This window comes from Seriola lalandi, unplaced genomic scaffold (genome assembly GCF_002814215.2).
Source record: "Seriola lalandi dorsalis isolate HSWRI2012SDOR001 ecotype SW California unplaced genomic scaffold, Sedor1 jcf7180002054557, whole genome shotgun sequence".
Classification (NCBI taxonomy): Eukaryota; Metazoa; Chordata; class Actinopteri; order Carangiformes; family Carangidae; genus Seriola; species Seriola lalandi.
The window spans coordinates 37,875-52,632 of record NW_019525110.1 but is presented as its reverse complement, the minus strand read 5'-3'; positions in this window follow the sequence as shown (position 1 = coordinate 52,632).

Genomic DNA, 14,758 nt, shown 5'->3' with positions numbered 1-14,758 from the left:
CTCTCTCTCTGTCTCTATTTGTGGAGTGTAATTTTGACTCTGGCATTTCCACGTAAGACTGACCTATGACGAGGCCTCGTGTCAGTCCCTCTCTGGTTTCTGGTGTCAGTCTAATGCAGTGGTGGGAGGTGGGTAAAACAGAAATTAGAATTTTTTGTCAGCAGAACACATCACACACAACAACTATAGGAGCTAGAGAAGGAGATAAGAATACTGGAGGATGGAACGATCAATGTGACTGATAAAGACATTAAGGCCTGGGAGAAAGAAGAAAAAAGCAAAAAAAAAAGCAAAGAGCACTTTAATCAGTACTCAGATATCAAGCATTAAGGACATAGATGCCCCAACCCGTTTTTTCTTTAGAGAGGAAGGTCAGAGAACCAATCCAGATGTTACATCTCAAGCTTCCTAATGGGACAGTAACATCCAACCCATCAGAGATGAGGAAGCTGGCTATAGACTTCTGACTCTGACTGTGTGATCTGTGAGATGCTGGAGGGATGAAGCTCCATCAGCTTCACTGGAGGTCAACGTTTCCCTCGACAAGATGTCTGCAGCGATGCGGCAGCGATGCGGCAGCTGCCCTCGGAGTTCTACAAAAGATTCTGGACTCTGCTGGGAAAGGACCTGTTGGAAGTGTTCAAAGGATGTTTGGACTTTACCATTGAGCTGCCAGAGGGCAGTCCTCACATTGTTCGCTAAGAGGTCGTGGCCTGCTGTAAAACTGGAGACCTGTTTCGCTTCTATGCACTGACTATAAAATAATTGCGCCGTGTCTCTCAAATAGACTGAACGAGTGCATAGATACAGTTGTACATCACAGTCAAACATATTGTGTTCCAGAACGGACAATAATGGACAATTTATCCTTAATTCAGGACATTATTGATTTGTCAAAATTTCAGGAATTGGCTGTGGGTCTTTTTTCCATTGATCAAGAGAAAGCCTTTGATAGAGTGGATCATTGTTATTGGTTTAAGACACTTCAAGTGTTTGGTTTTGGAAAAAAATGAATTTCATGGATAAGACTGTTATATTCAGGAGCCACCGTCCTGTTAACGGTGGGGGGAGGACTCAGTCGACCAGTGTCTGTTCAGAGGGGTATCAGACAGGGGTGTCCCTTATCCAGGATGATATATGCTCTTGCTATAGAGCCCTTCTTAAATCAGCTCAAGCAGGTTCTTACAGGGTTAACCTTGGTAGAAAATGGAAAAAATACACTTAGTTTGTCAGCTTATGCTGATGATGTTACAGTGTTTATAAAAGGTCAAAAGGATATCCATATTCTTAAATGCTGCTAAGGTTAACTGGTCCAAATGTGATGGACTTATCCTGGGTAAGTGGAGGAATAAGGAACAGCCAGTTTTATCAGCTGGGCTGCAGTGGAGCAGAGAGGGGATGAAGGTTTAGGTGTTTTTCTGGGGAATGGTGACTTTCAGAGAAAAAACTAGGATGGTCTAGCTGGAAAAATCAGTGCCCGATTGTCTCGATGGGTCCGGCCCCAGTGGTTTTACAGGCGGAGGACTTTGCTTGTTAACAACCTGGCTGCCTCTATGCTCTGACTCCGGCTTACTTCACTGGATTAGATCTGCAGTGCTGTTTTTACCTGTGTCTCTACCATAGGCAGCAGCTCTGGGCTCAAACAGCATCTGTGCTGCTTCATAGAGTGAAAAACCTGGTCTATGATAAGCACTTGTTTCTTCTGGATCTGAATGGTAAGGACATTTCACAGACTTCCTGGTTTCACCGTTCAGTTCTGCATGCCTGAAGAACTGTACTAAAAGTGAAGAGAGATTGTTCCGAGTGCTATGGTAAGGTTGGGGAGGAACCTTTGTTTCACAACCCACTCATACTGACCAGGTTGTTGAATTCCATCAGCATGCAGAGAACTTTGTAACAGCTGAGCTGACGACGCTGGCAGGACTGAGGTCAGCAGGACAGTGGAAAACTGCTGCCAAGCTGAGTCAAGATACTGGAATTAAGTCTCTGCGACTGTTGGAGGAGGCGGAGTCTTTATATATTTATTTTTGTTTTGTTTTGTTATTGTTTTTTGAGGTATATGTTTAACCCCCTGGTGTATTGTTTAATGTGACTGAAAACCAATAAAGGGTTGGTTAAAGGTCAAAAGGTCTCTCTGTCTCTATCTCTCTCTCTGACCTGGTGATTCTCAGAAATCACAGACGTGTAAACAGTGAGTTTACACATGATGTCTGAATGATGATGTTTCAGTGTGGAGCAGATTTAAATAAAGTGATTATGTCGCTGCGGATCAACAGTTGTACAGACGGTTTACTGAGAGGTTTTCTGTCCCAGTGGACTGTACCATTTCTAACATCTGGTCTGCCTCACTCCATCAGTGGCTCCGCCCTCAAGTCTCTGCTCCTGTGTGTCACAGACACTGTAGCTAAATGTAAGTAGCATTAGCTAACTAGCTAGCTTGTTTATTACACTTTATTTGATTACCTTAAGTATCTATAGATGAACGCTAATGTTAGCTAGTTTATAGCTTTAGCCTTAAGCTACAGTTTAGCTAACCAATGTTAGCTAGTTTCTAACTTTAGCTTTAAGTTACAGTTTAGCTAGCTAATGTTAGATAGTTTCTAGCTTTAGCTTTAAGTTACAGTTTAGCTAGCTAATGTTAGCTAGCTGATAGCGTGCTTTCATCTCCAGTGTTAGCTTGTCGTTTCATGAGCAGTATAAAATGTCACATATGATCTAATGTTACAAACACTGGAGAGACAATGGAGGATTAGTTGTTGATACGCTTTAACACCAATATAGAGTTTATTACTTCATGTGGTGGTTTAGTCTTTGACCTTTAACCTTAGTTTTTATAAGAGACACCCCCTTTGTTTTCACTCAGGAGTTTTACCTGTTGGCTCTTTAAACTATATTAAAATACATGTGTGTCCAACACCTCAGTTCACTGAAGCACCTGCTCTGTACTGTCACCCTGGAGGAATATTGACCCCCTGATTGTCATTGTATAATTCTGGTCCAGTGAGTTTGAATAGGAGAGGACTAACATGATGTTAGACAGATGAACTTCCCTCAGCTGAGTTTGACTCAGTCGTCTGAAGCTGCTTCACTTCCTTCTGCAGCAAAGTGGAAAATATCAAACATAAACCAAATTAAACCAAGAAGCATCCACCATCATTTAATGCAGATTTGTTCCGGCATTAGTCGGCCTGTGATGCACAGTGACTCACAGTGTGGTCGCTCCTCAAAGACTCACAACCGATGAATCATTGAGATGTTTAAAGCTCAGTGTAATGAGATGTAGTGCTGGTTTGGCACATGGCACCAGTCTTTAGATTTCCTTCCTTCCTTTCAGGCCATTTGGTTAAAAGATATGTTAAAAAACACACAGCAGCAGATGCTGAATCACAGCGAAGCAGTGATTATTTGGCTTCAGACACAGCTGTGAGTTCAAGTGAGCACAGACAGAAGAAACCTCTCGGCCTGATGGGCGGAGCCTGGTCACCTGCTCTGGCTGCTCTATATCAGCTGGGGGCAGTTGGCCATACGTCTGTATCTATGTAGAAACCCAGTGTTCAGATTTCATTCACTCTCAGGTCTGTTCTGGAGGATATAGAAGCCTTAAATGTCATGAACACCACAGAAGAAGAGTCCAGTCACAGGTCCAGATAACAAGCTACTTGTCAGTCATGTGACCTTTGTTTGTGTGTGAATGAATAAGAAGTGGAGGAACCAATTGAAACAGCTCCAACAACCTGCAGAGTCTGAGCTTCATGTTTTATATTAACAGACAAGGAAGGAGTCCCTGAAGGCAGCAGACCACTCTGAGTCAGTGTGCTGCTTCTCCTAAACTGTCAAGGGTTTTGGAGTAAGTAGGACCCAAATGCAGCCAAAACTTGGGGAACGGTGCAGACAGGTTTATTAACCAAAATAAGCCTGTGTATATTCTCATTTGTCCAGGTCATAGTATCCTAAAGGAGTTTTTTAAATCGAAAACAACTGGACTAGGTTATTTGTCTGGGAAGACGTTTCACCTCTCATCCAAGAGGCTTCATCAGTTCGTGTACGCATCTGACCAGGCTAGGACTGGTCCTGACCAGTCCCAGCCTGGTCAAACTCCTTTAGGATAACCAAAATAACAGACATGAACAGACGACGTGAACAAACCCTGAACTAAACAGACGAACCGACACAGACAGGGAGCACAAAGACTATATAGACAAGGAGGCAAGTTGATTGAACACAGGTGAAACACATTAGGGCGGGGCAGACAATCACCACACAGACACAGGATCAAGACAGGAAGCAAAAACACTGACACACAAGGAAACCAATTACAAAATAAAACAGGAAGTGCAAAAAGTCCAAACAAAACTAACAAAAGGTGTCAGCCATAGCAAACCATGACATAAACCTCTTTATTCTAGATTAAAAAGTTCTTCATTCAGAGTCCATCAGACATCAGGACTCAGTCTGTCCATGTGTCTGTGGTCCACCTTCACTATGATCCACGCTGTGAACACCAGAGGTCACATTCACCTGTTCAAACAAAAACGCCATTTCCCTGATTAATGAGTATTTATAAACACAGAGTGTGACCTCACATCCTGGTTCCTCTGTTGATCAGGTTTTATCTCATCACTAAAACCTCACCAGCTGATGTAAGAAAAAAAAGTTTATACCTGCGTGTTACATGTAACAGTATGTAATATGTATGTGTGTATGTGTGTGTGTGTGTGTGTGTGTGTGTGTGTGTGTGTGTGTGTGTGTGAACTCAATGACCCTGTGTGCTTCTGTGGGTGTGTAAGAATCTTCAGCTGAGCAGCTACTGCTTCATTTAATAATGTCCTGTTAGAGCAGGAAGTGTGTGTGTGTGTGTGTGTGTGTGAGTGTGTGAGTGTGTGTGTGTGTGTGTGTGTGTGTGTGTGTGTGTGTGTGTGTGTGTGTGTGTGTGTGTGTGTGTGTGTGTGGGTGTGTGCGCATGTGTGTGTCTGTGTGTATTTTAAAGGTGGACCTCCCCTTTAAATCCTGCAGCTGAAACGTTCTCAGAGTTTTTTTTCTCTCCACATTTTTCCACGTGCCGTGTGGACGCCACGTCAGCTGTGTCAGCCTGATTCTGCACAGTGTGTGTGTGTGTGTTTAAAGAGCAGCAGCAGAGACTCTGGGTTTGGATGCAGATGTGAGTTTAATTATTTTAGTGAGACTTCAGTTTACAGCCTCGGTGGTTTCCTGCTGTAAATACCAGCATCAAATTAAAAAATGTTGGACGATGCTCTGAAAACAGAGACAGAGTCTGACAACATCCGTTCATCATTTAACATCATGACCATGAAACTGTTTTCACCATCAGTGAAGTGTCATCATCATCAGAGACATTTAATTGGTTGATTCAGTGTCACAAACATAAACATTTCCTCATGATGTTAATATCAAACTTCATCCTAAAACATTTCATTGAGAACAGATTGACTGTCGTCAATGATTGTTCACAGATGTAATTATACTGTGTGACTGTGGTTCTATGAATGACCGACAGAAATGCATGATGGGAGTTAAGGGGTTGCTCAGGTGGTGAATACGTCCTCTCACAGATTCAGGTGGAAGATGAACCTCTTTCTGTCTCATCATGTAGAGCAGTGACGACAGTGATCAGAGGCTGAATCTGATTGGACGTCAGAGCAGCTCAGCCTGTGACGAACCCTGACAAATCTTTTTCTGTATTGTGCTCTGTGGCGTGGAGGCGGCGGCTGCAACGAGACATTCCTGCCTGAAATAAAGTGGTGTAGAGTTTCAGTGACTCGAGGCCTCAGCAGCGTTGCTCAGCTCGCGTCCTCACCGATGACATACTAGCACATTTATTCTGGGAGAGGACCGTGAGGGCGGGGCCAGCTGCTGCAGGACGCCGGGCCAGCTGCTGGCGTCTGTGCCATTTCTGCTCAGAGGCCTGTTCCGGACTGAAGGAGGCAGCCAGGACTAAAGATTGACTTCTAAATCATCAGTGTTTGAAAGCAATGCATGATGGGAGCTTTATTAACAAACTCCAGAGTAACAAATCTACTGTTTGAAAATATCATCATCTGTTTCATTCCTCACATAACTCACGATTTCTTCAGTGGATGTGATGAGCAGCAGCTGACACTACACCTGACAGCAGACTGACTCACACCTCAGCCTCAGAGTCACTGCAGTCAGCTGGCCAAAAACACTGTTGGTACTTTTCCCAGAAGCAACCTGCAGAAGGAGGGGGGAGAAGGGGGGAGAAGGGGGGTGGAGGGGTCGTCAGGTTCTTGGGTTCAGTCCCGGTCATGCAGAGAGGGAACGGCAGGGGAATGTGAGACTGAGAGTGTGTAGCAGCGAGGAGCTGCCAAATATGGAGAGAGGAGAGGATCCAAACATGTCCGCCGACTCCAGTATGTTCCCTTCATACTGTGTGTGTGTGTGTGTGTGTGTGTGTGTGTGTGTGCTGGAAAGAGTTGATCTGTATTGGTATCAGCTGATGTTGGACATGTTTCATTCTCTGATCCAAAACCATGAAAATCAGACTCACTGTTAAATCACATTAAATTCATGAGCAGTTTGACTGAGGTCAGATCAGAGAGATGATGATGGAGATACACGACCCAGCTGCTATTTCACACTGTAATAATTAACAATTACTAATTAATTGCGATCTTTTCTGCAAATAAACATCAGGAGCCTTAGGTTTTAAATCTCTTCTTCTCTTCTGTAATAATAACATTAATAGAGCTATTATATATATAAAGACTAAGTTCAATGAAAAATCAAGTTAGCAGCTGGCTAACTGAACAGGCAAGCAGCTACTGATAGAAATAGTCCCCTCATTAAGACTTGGACTCCCCCCCAAAAGAGTTAAAAACAGTTTTACCAATTAATGTGAGCTAGTTTCCAACTTTAGCTTTAAGTTACAGTTGAGCTAACTAATGTTAGCTAGCTGAGAGTGCGCCCTTTCATTTGAAGTGTTAGCTTGTTGTTTCATGACCAATATGATATATCACATATGATCTAATGTTACAAACGCTGGAGTTCAGTCATGAGCAGTGACACAATGGAGGATTATTTGTTGATATGTTTTGACATCAACATAAAGTTTATAATTCCATGTTAATGGTCTTTGTGTAATTCACAGACATACTGGAACAGAACAATCCTCCCACTGGTTCCTTTTGCAGTAACAGCTGGATCAGTCTGACCAGGAGCTGAAAGAGACAGATAAACATCTTTCCTCATCTCTCACCGTCTGTCTCTGTTTTACCTCGAGTCCTCGACGGGACTCTGACAAATGAACACAACAGTCTCTAAAAGTCTCAGATGAATGTCAGGATCAACAGAAAAATATTTCCCTCTCTTTCTCCTTGTAGTCCTAAAAATAAAGTCCTCTGGTAACACCACTCCACCACATTAACCCCGATCTCCCGCCCTGTTTCCACTCCTCCCCCTCCCCCGCCTCCTCCTCCTCGTCCTGGTTCGTTCTTGAAGTTCCTAGAATCTTCCTCAGTTCCAGTTTCAGGGAACGTTGGGAACGTGAAGAAGCTGCCAGCTCCACACTGTGGTCGGCTTCAGACGACGTTCTGTTCTGTCTGTCTCTCCACATGTAGTTCACATGTGAGACATCTGCCTCCAAATGCTTTGTGTCTCTGACCATCTGTCTGATTGGTTCATTGCTCGTCTGTCCTGCTGCCTATAGACTGAATACTGAGCTGTCTGATCACAGTGATATATGTGGTGATAGTGATGTATGATGATACGTGATAATATAACTGTAGAAGAATCAGAGGATCCAGCTGAACGTGTTGCTGCTGCTTTAAAACTGCAGAGTTTTTATTACATGGATCAAATGTCAGTGAGACTCAGTCCTACAGAGCATCATCATTAAAGGTTCTGTAAACCAGCTGATCAGAACCCCCCCCTTCAGTGAAATCAGTCACTGAACACACAACAAGCTCAACTGAATAAAGTTACTGTGAGACAACAAAATCAATCCAACCATTAGCTCATGTTTGCATAGCTGTGATGTGCTCCACAGCAATACAATCAGTTAGCCAGTTAGCAATGGCAACATGTACCGAACACATTCACACAACACAAGTAGCAGTAGGTTAGCTAACGTTAGCATGTCTCCTGTAGCTGTCACTAATGAAAACAGTCATGTAACATTATGAACCATCAAGTAACTGACACATGGAGGAGAATAAAAACTATAGTATCGGCTCCATGGTCGGACTGGGACAGAAATTCAGTTTCTGACTGATCCCCTGGGACCAGTCACACCAATGACACTGATGGAGCTGGTAAGGACTTTAAAAACTCAAACCCCAGACCCTCAGAACCTCAGACCCTCATAGCTCTTAGAAGTAAAAATAAAGCAGTATCATAATTTCAGTTTTTATTGTGTGACGAGGTAGTGTCCTCTGAAGTGTCCTCTGAAGTGTCCTCTCCAGCATCCTGAGGTGTCCGCTCCAGCGTCATGAAGTGTCCTCTCGAGTGAAGTCTCCTCTGAAGTCTCTTCTCCAGTGTCATGAATGGATCCAGAGACAAACTGTTCCCAAACTGAGTGGATCTGGAGGCAGTGACAAAAAAAACGTGCTGCCTCAGTAACAGTAACCAACCGGAGGAACAGACATGTGACCAGAGACTGAGAGATGTTCAATGAAACAAAGGAATCTGTGACTGTGTTCACAGGCCTGCAGGGATCAGCTGCAGCTCAATGGGACAGTGTGTTTTGTTTGTGTGTGTGTGTACAGTATTGGCTGAACGACTGTAACAGAAGTGGAGCAGGTAAAATAATTTTTAAAGGAAAAAAGGTTTGATTCAACACAGACATTAGAAAACTGCATCAGGTAAAAACCTAGAGCTGGTTTTTGTACCTCTGTCTGTCTCCTCTGATGTTGCTGCACCTTCATTCATACATCACACACATGGTAATCTAACCTCCGGCCTTCTGATCGGTGGAAGAGCTGCTCTACGACAGTGAATTACTGTGTATGATAATGAAAAATGATGTGAAGAAGCTATGAGATGTGTCTGTGGGTCGTCTGGAACATTTGATGCTGTGAGGTCTGTCTGTTTTAAAGTGAACTGCTCATCACACCTCTGCATGCAACACCTTGTCGGCATGTCGACACGTTGCCAACAGTTGTGACATGTGAAGTCCAGGACATCTCAAACTCTATTTTAGAGCAGAAAGAGGAAGAGAGACGAGGACACGGAGGTGACAGAGGCCTCTTCCTCTTTCTCCTCTTCATCCTGTTGCAGAGTCATGAATGAGCAGATTCCTGTCAAACTGAATGGAGAAGTGTGTGTGTGTGTGTGTGTGTGTGTGTGTGTGTGTGTGCTGGCAGAACTATTATCATTCCTGTCCACTTATTAAACAAATACATGTCTGAATTATTAATCAGTTTCTCTTGAACCTCATCAGCAGCAGATACAGATTCAGGCTCCACCCACTCTGATGTCATCTCTTTAAACCTGACATCCAAATCTGGAGTTGTGTTTTATTTTGAAAACTTTAGGGTTGTGTTTTATTTTGAAAACTCTGTGGTTTTGTTTTATTTTGAAAGCTCGTGGGTCGTGTTGTAGTCTGGACAGAGAGTGTAAACGATGAGGTCACAGCCACGGTCTCTCCTGATTGGCTGTCATCAGCCTGGACTACCAGTGGTGAATACAACATGATAATAAATGACAGTGTTACTGACCTTGTTGTCTTTGCAGCAGCTGCTGTTCACTTACATTCTCTGTTTTAATGCTACAACTGTCTCTGCTGTTCCTCCTTCAGAGGCTTTACTGCAGAGGAGACAAGCTACTTCCTGTTTACACCGACTCGCACACGCTCAGTGCAGTGGATGGTCATGTGATGTGTGTTTTCAGGTGACTGTTTTAGTTTTGAAAGAAGACGTATCCGCCTCGGTCTGATCTCTGTGTGAACACTGTAACGTACTCTCACTCCTCGCACTGTCACATAATGAACGTTGACCATGTGTCTCATGCACAAAACACACTCACATGTTTTCAAAAAAAATTACATAAACTATATAATGGTCTTGATATTTCTGAAAATAGATCTGATTTAAGGTGTAAGGTCAAAGGTCAAATGTAGTTTTCACTGCTCAGACTTACACAGATCAGTGTCAGTGGCCTCCTGACTTCCTCTTTTAGCTAAAACCTTAATGAGCTGCTTGTGTGTGTGTGTGTGTGTGTGTGTGTGTGTGTGTGTGTGTGTGTGTGTGTGTGTGTGTGTGTCCTCTCACACTTGAGAATGGTTTGTTGAGGTGAGAAAAGCTCTAAAAGAAGAAGATGTCTGTTACACAACAGCAGCAGTTGTAATATTCAGCGGGTTGAACTAAGAACTGTTCCTGGTTCAGTTCTAATATCTGATGGATCTGTCAGTTCACACACTGATTATCTGGAGCAGAGTCACAGCAGTTTGTCTTTATTATGAGTCTCTGACGGTTTCTCTCATGTTTGTCAGTTTTCACTAATAAAAGAGATGATCAGGTAACAGGCTGGTTACAGGACAGAGATGGAGATGGAGGATGGAGACAACCTGACACCAGACAGGTCATGATGTTCACTAAGGTTAAAGGTCAAAGACTAAACCACCACATGAAGTAATAAACTCTATCTTGATGTCAAAACTTATCAACAACTAATCCTCCATTGTCTCACTGCTCATGACTGACTCCAGTGTTTGTAACATTAGATCATATATGACATTTTATATTGATCATGAAACGACAAGGCTAAAGTTATAAACTAATTAACATTAGTTAGCTAAACTAACTTAAGGCTAAAGTTAGAAACTAGCTAACATTAAAGTTCATCTGTAGATACTTGACACAATCTAATTGAGAAACTCTGAGGGTGAGAAAATAAAGTGTAATTAACAAGCTAGCTAGTTAGCTAGTGCTACTTACATTTAGCTGCAGTGTCTGTGTGACACACAGGAGCAGAGACTTGAGGGCGGAGCCACTGATGGAGTGAGGCAGACCAGACCTTAGAAATGGTACAGTCCACTTTAGGGGTGTCACAAGATTCTTCCAGAAATGAATATGAGAAATATATTGTAATATTTACAATTACAGGGAAGAAGATTATATAACCTGCTACACCTCTTTTGGGGTGCGTGTTTTAATTCTGTCTGATTCTGACTGAACACAGTTGCTGCTGAATGAGGGACACATGAGGGACTAACTGTTAATTACATGTTGCTTAGCAACAGCAACACTGCCAAAAATCATGAGTGTGATGGAGTCAGAGCTGCATGGAGGCTTTGTGTTTGTCCAACAGTTCATTTATGTCCAGACTTATGGTCCCATGGGGCCGCCACAGCTGCCATCTTGGTTTCCATGGCTACTGGTGAAGCTGAGAGTGGAGCCTGGGTTTACCTGCTTACCTTCTGATGATCAAGAAGTCAGGAGTTTAGGTAACTCTGATAACACTTATGTGTGTGTGTGTGTGTGTGTGTGTGTGTGTGTGTGTGTGTGTGTGTGTCTGTGTGCAAGGGCATGTGTTTTGGTCACAAAATTGGTGGGGATGCAAAAAGACAGCCCCCCCTCCAAAACAAAGAGATTTGCTTTTTAATGCTGTCAACCAAACGGTTTATATCAGTATGTCAGTTTATATTACACACATTTTACATAAATACATATCCGTCCCAAAGCCTGTCAGTATATGTTCATATTATATATGTAAATAAAGACGATAGACAGGTATGTTTGAATTTAATAAGAAATCATTATGAAAATCATATACAAACATATAGAACTTTAATAAGCATGTTGTTTTAATAAAGTTGCATTTCACGATGAGTATGTAATAAAATTATATGTTCACATGTCCAGAGGATTTATAGATGTCATAATAATATGTCATATGCTAAAATCAATCTCACATATATGTCGTATGAGTGTCATAAGTCATAGTATAGCAAGGCACAGAAAAGATCATAAACACGTCATAAAAGACATAAAAAATGCCATAAATATGATTAAACTCCATAATAACATCATAGTACAGAAATGCATAAAAAAGGTCACAAAAACGTCATAGTACAGTAAGGTACAAAAAAGTAATTAAAAAACAGCATAGTATGATAAGTAATAAAAAACATCGTAATAATGTCATAGTATATAAAGGCATATAAAAGTCTAAAAAAACGGAATAGTGTAAGAAGTCATAAAAAACGTCATAATAAAATCATAGTATAGTAAGGCATAAATATGTCATAGTAAAATAAATCATAAGTAAAAAAAGATTCATACTACAGTAAGGAATAAAAAACATCATAAAAACGGCATAGCTCAGTAGAGCATTAAAAGTCGTATAGTAAGGAATGAAAATGTCAGAGTATAGGAAGTCATAAAAAGGTAATTGTGTAATCATAGTATAAAAGAGTATTAGAACGGTTAATAAGCCTATTGTGAATGTCTTTGGACTCCAGGATGAAGACGAAGTACTGAGAGATAACCGAGGGAGAAAACACAAACTCCACAGAGAAGGGACCCGGGTGCCGGGTTCAACTAGAACTTTCTAACTTTGAGGCGACAGTTCTAACCACTTTTTCACTGTCACTAACCCTAACCCACCTCATAAATAAATCATAGTATAGTCACAGCATAGCAAGGCATAAAACTGTCAGTATTCATGGTCACATTTTCCTGGGATTTTTCGACAGAAATTAAACTCATACTTTGCTAAATCCACCACTTTATGTTTACTCCTGCTAGCATAGTGCGAATAAGATCACTCACATATTGTTAGGGACAAGTCCCTACCGTCCATGTACAAACCTACCCCCTTGTGTTTGTGTGTGTGTGTGTGTGTGTGTGTGTGTGTGTTGTCTCTGATAGCATTCTGGGGGTGAACAGTGTGTTTGTGTTCTTCATTGATTGTCAGTTGGGATTAACTTATCTGTCCTGACACAGTAGGCAACTGATCACACACACACACACACACAAACACACACACACTGATTTCTTCTGTGTTGAAACACAACGATACCTCACTCTGACATATTAAACTTTGCACAGCAGGTTAACGATTAACCAATGAGCTGACGTCTGATGATGTCATCATAACCATGAGTCAAGAATGAATGAATGAATGAATCTCAGAATAACACATTATATCACATGAAGGCTGTTTCCAGACGGAGTATCTCTCTCTCTGTGAAGTCAGAGTGTGACTTCCTTTAAAACCAGCAGCTGGTGTTGTATTGTTTTGTTTTGTTGTTTTGTTGTTTTGTTGTTTTGTTGGTTTGTTGGTTTGTTGTTTTGTTGTTTTGTTGTTTTGTTGTTTTGTTGGTTTGTTGGTTTGTTGTTTTGTTGGTTTGTTGGTTTGTTGGTTTGTTGGTTTGTTGTTTTGTTGTTTTGTTGGTTTGTTGGTTTGTTGGTTTTTTGTTTTGTTGTTTTGTTGGTTTGTTGTTTTGTTGTTTTGTTTTTTTGTTGGTTTGTTGGTTTGTTGTTTTGTTGGTTTGTTGGTTTGTTGTTTTGTTGTTTTGTTGGTTTGTTGGTTTGTTGTTTTGTTGGTTTGTTGGTTTGTTGTTTTGTTGGTTTGTTGTTTTGTTGGTTTGTTGTTATTGGTTAGATATAGAAAATTGAAATACGAAGCTGGTTAATTATAAGCAACATCCTGTAGGTAAAGTCATTTATAGCAACATCCAAAAGTGACATTCAACAAGGTGAAATGTAAACAATATGATCACATGACTGGAATGAAAAATATGTCAGATAAAAATATTGTAAATAAGTGAATGAATTATTATGAAGTTTGATGAACAAACTGTTATGAACATGTGATGCAGATTAAACAGTTAAAGTTAATGTCAAACTGTTTCTGCTGCAGAGGAGAGAAAGAAAAGTAGTTGATGACTGAAATGTTTAAAAATTATAAATCAAATTTGTAATCATGGAAATATTCAACAGGATGTGGATCATTGTTCTAGTCAAAGACATCAGAGGTTTAATTGTTATTTCCCTCATGTTGTTGTGAGCTGCAGTGATGAAGAGGAGAGGAAAGCTTCATCACTGAATCCTCCATTAAAGAATCTGTGTTAAATTAGTAATGATATATTTGTTTAGTGTGATTAACTCTCCTCGCCAGCTCTGTTATAAAACAGAGAGTGGACACATGCTAGTCTGGAACAGCAAAATGATTCCACTGATTTATATAAATGTCTACCGATCATTATTATTGATCACTTTATTGTAAACTCTTCTGTCCCTGTCAGGACCCTGTAGGAAGGATGACTGATGTTTTTTCCAGTGATTTGATTGGTCAGTTGTTTAGCTGTTACCTCGATAACCTCAGATACTGCTTCGTAGTGCAGGCCTGTGATCTTTGTTCCTCTTTGACATCACAGCTCATGTGTGGTCTCCTCTGGGGATCCCTGAGGATCTGGTCTGGATGGAGGAGGAACTCTCCTCTCGTTTTTCAGATGGTAACATGTCTGTTTCTCAGAACAAATGTATATACTGTGTGTGTGTGTGTGTGTGTGTGTGTGTGTGTGTGTGTGTGTGTGTGCGTGTGTGTAGGTCTGTCATTACACAGTGTGGTCACAGTCAGTGGTGACATGCTGAGCTGTAATTTCAGGAGAACAAAGGGAAGAGGAGGACGTGTGTGTTTGTATCTGTGACCTCAGTGACCTTTGATAATTACTAAATCTTTCTAATTTTGTCCCGCTCTCCCTTACTGTGGGGAAGACGACATAAACAGGAAGTGCAGTGTCACTGACGTCACTAATATTGAACACTTAATATTGCCA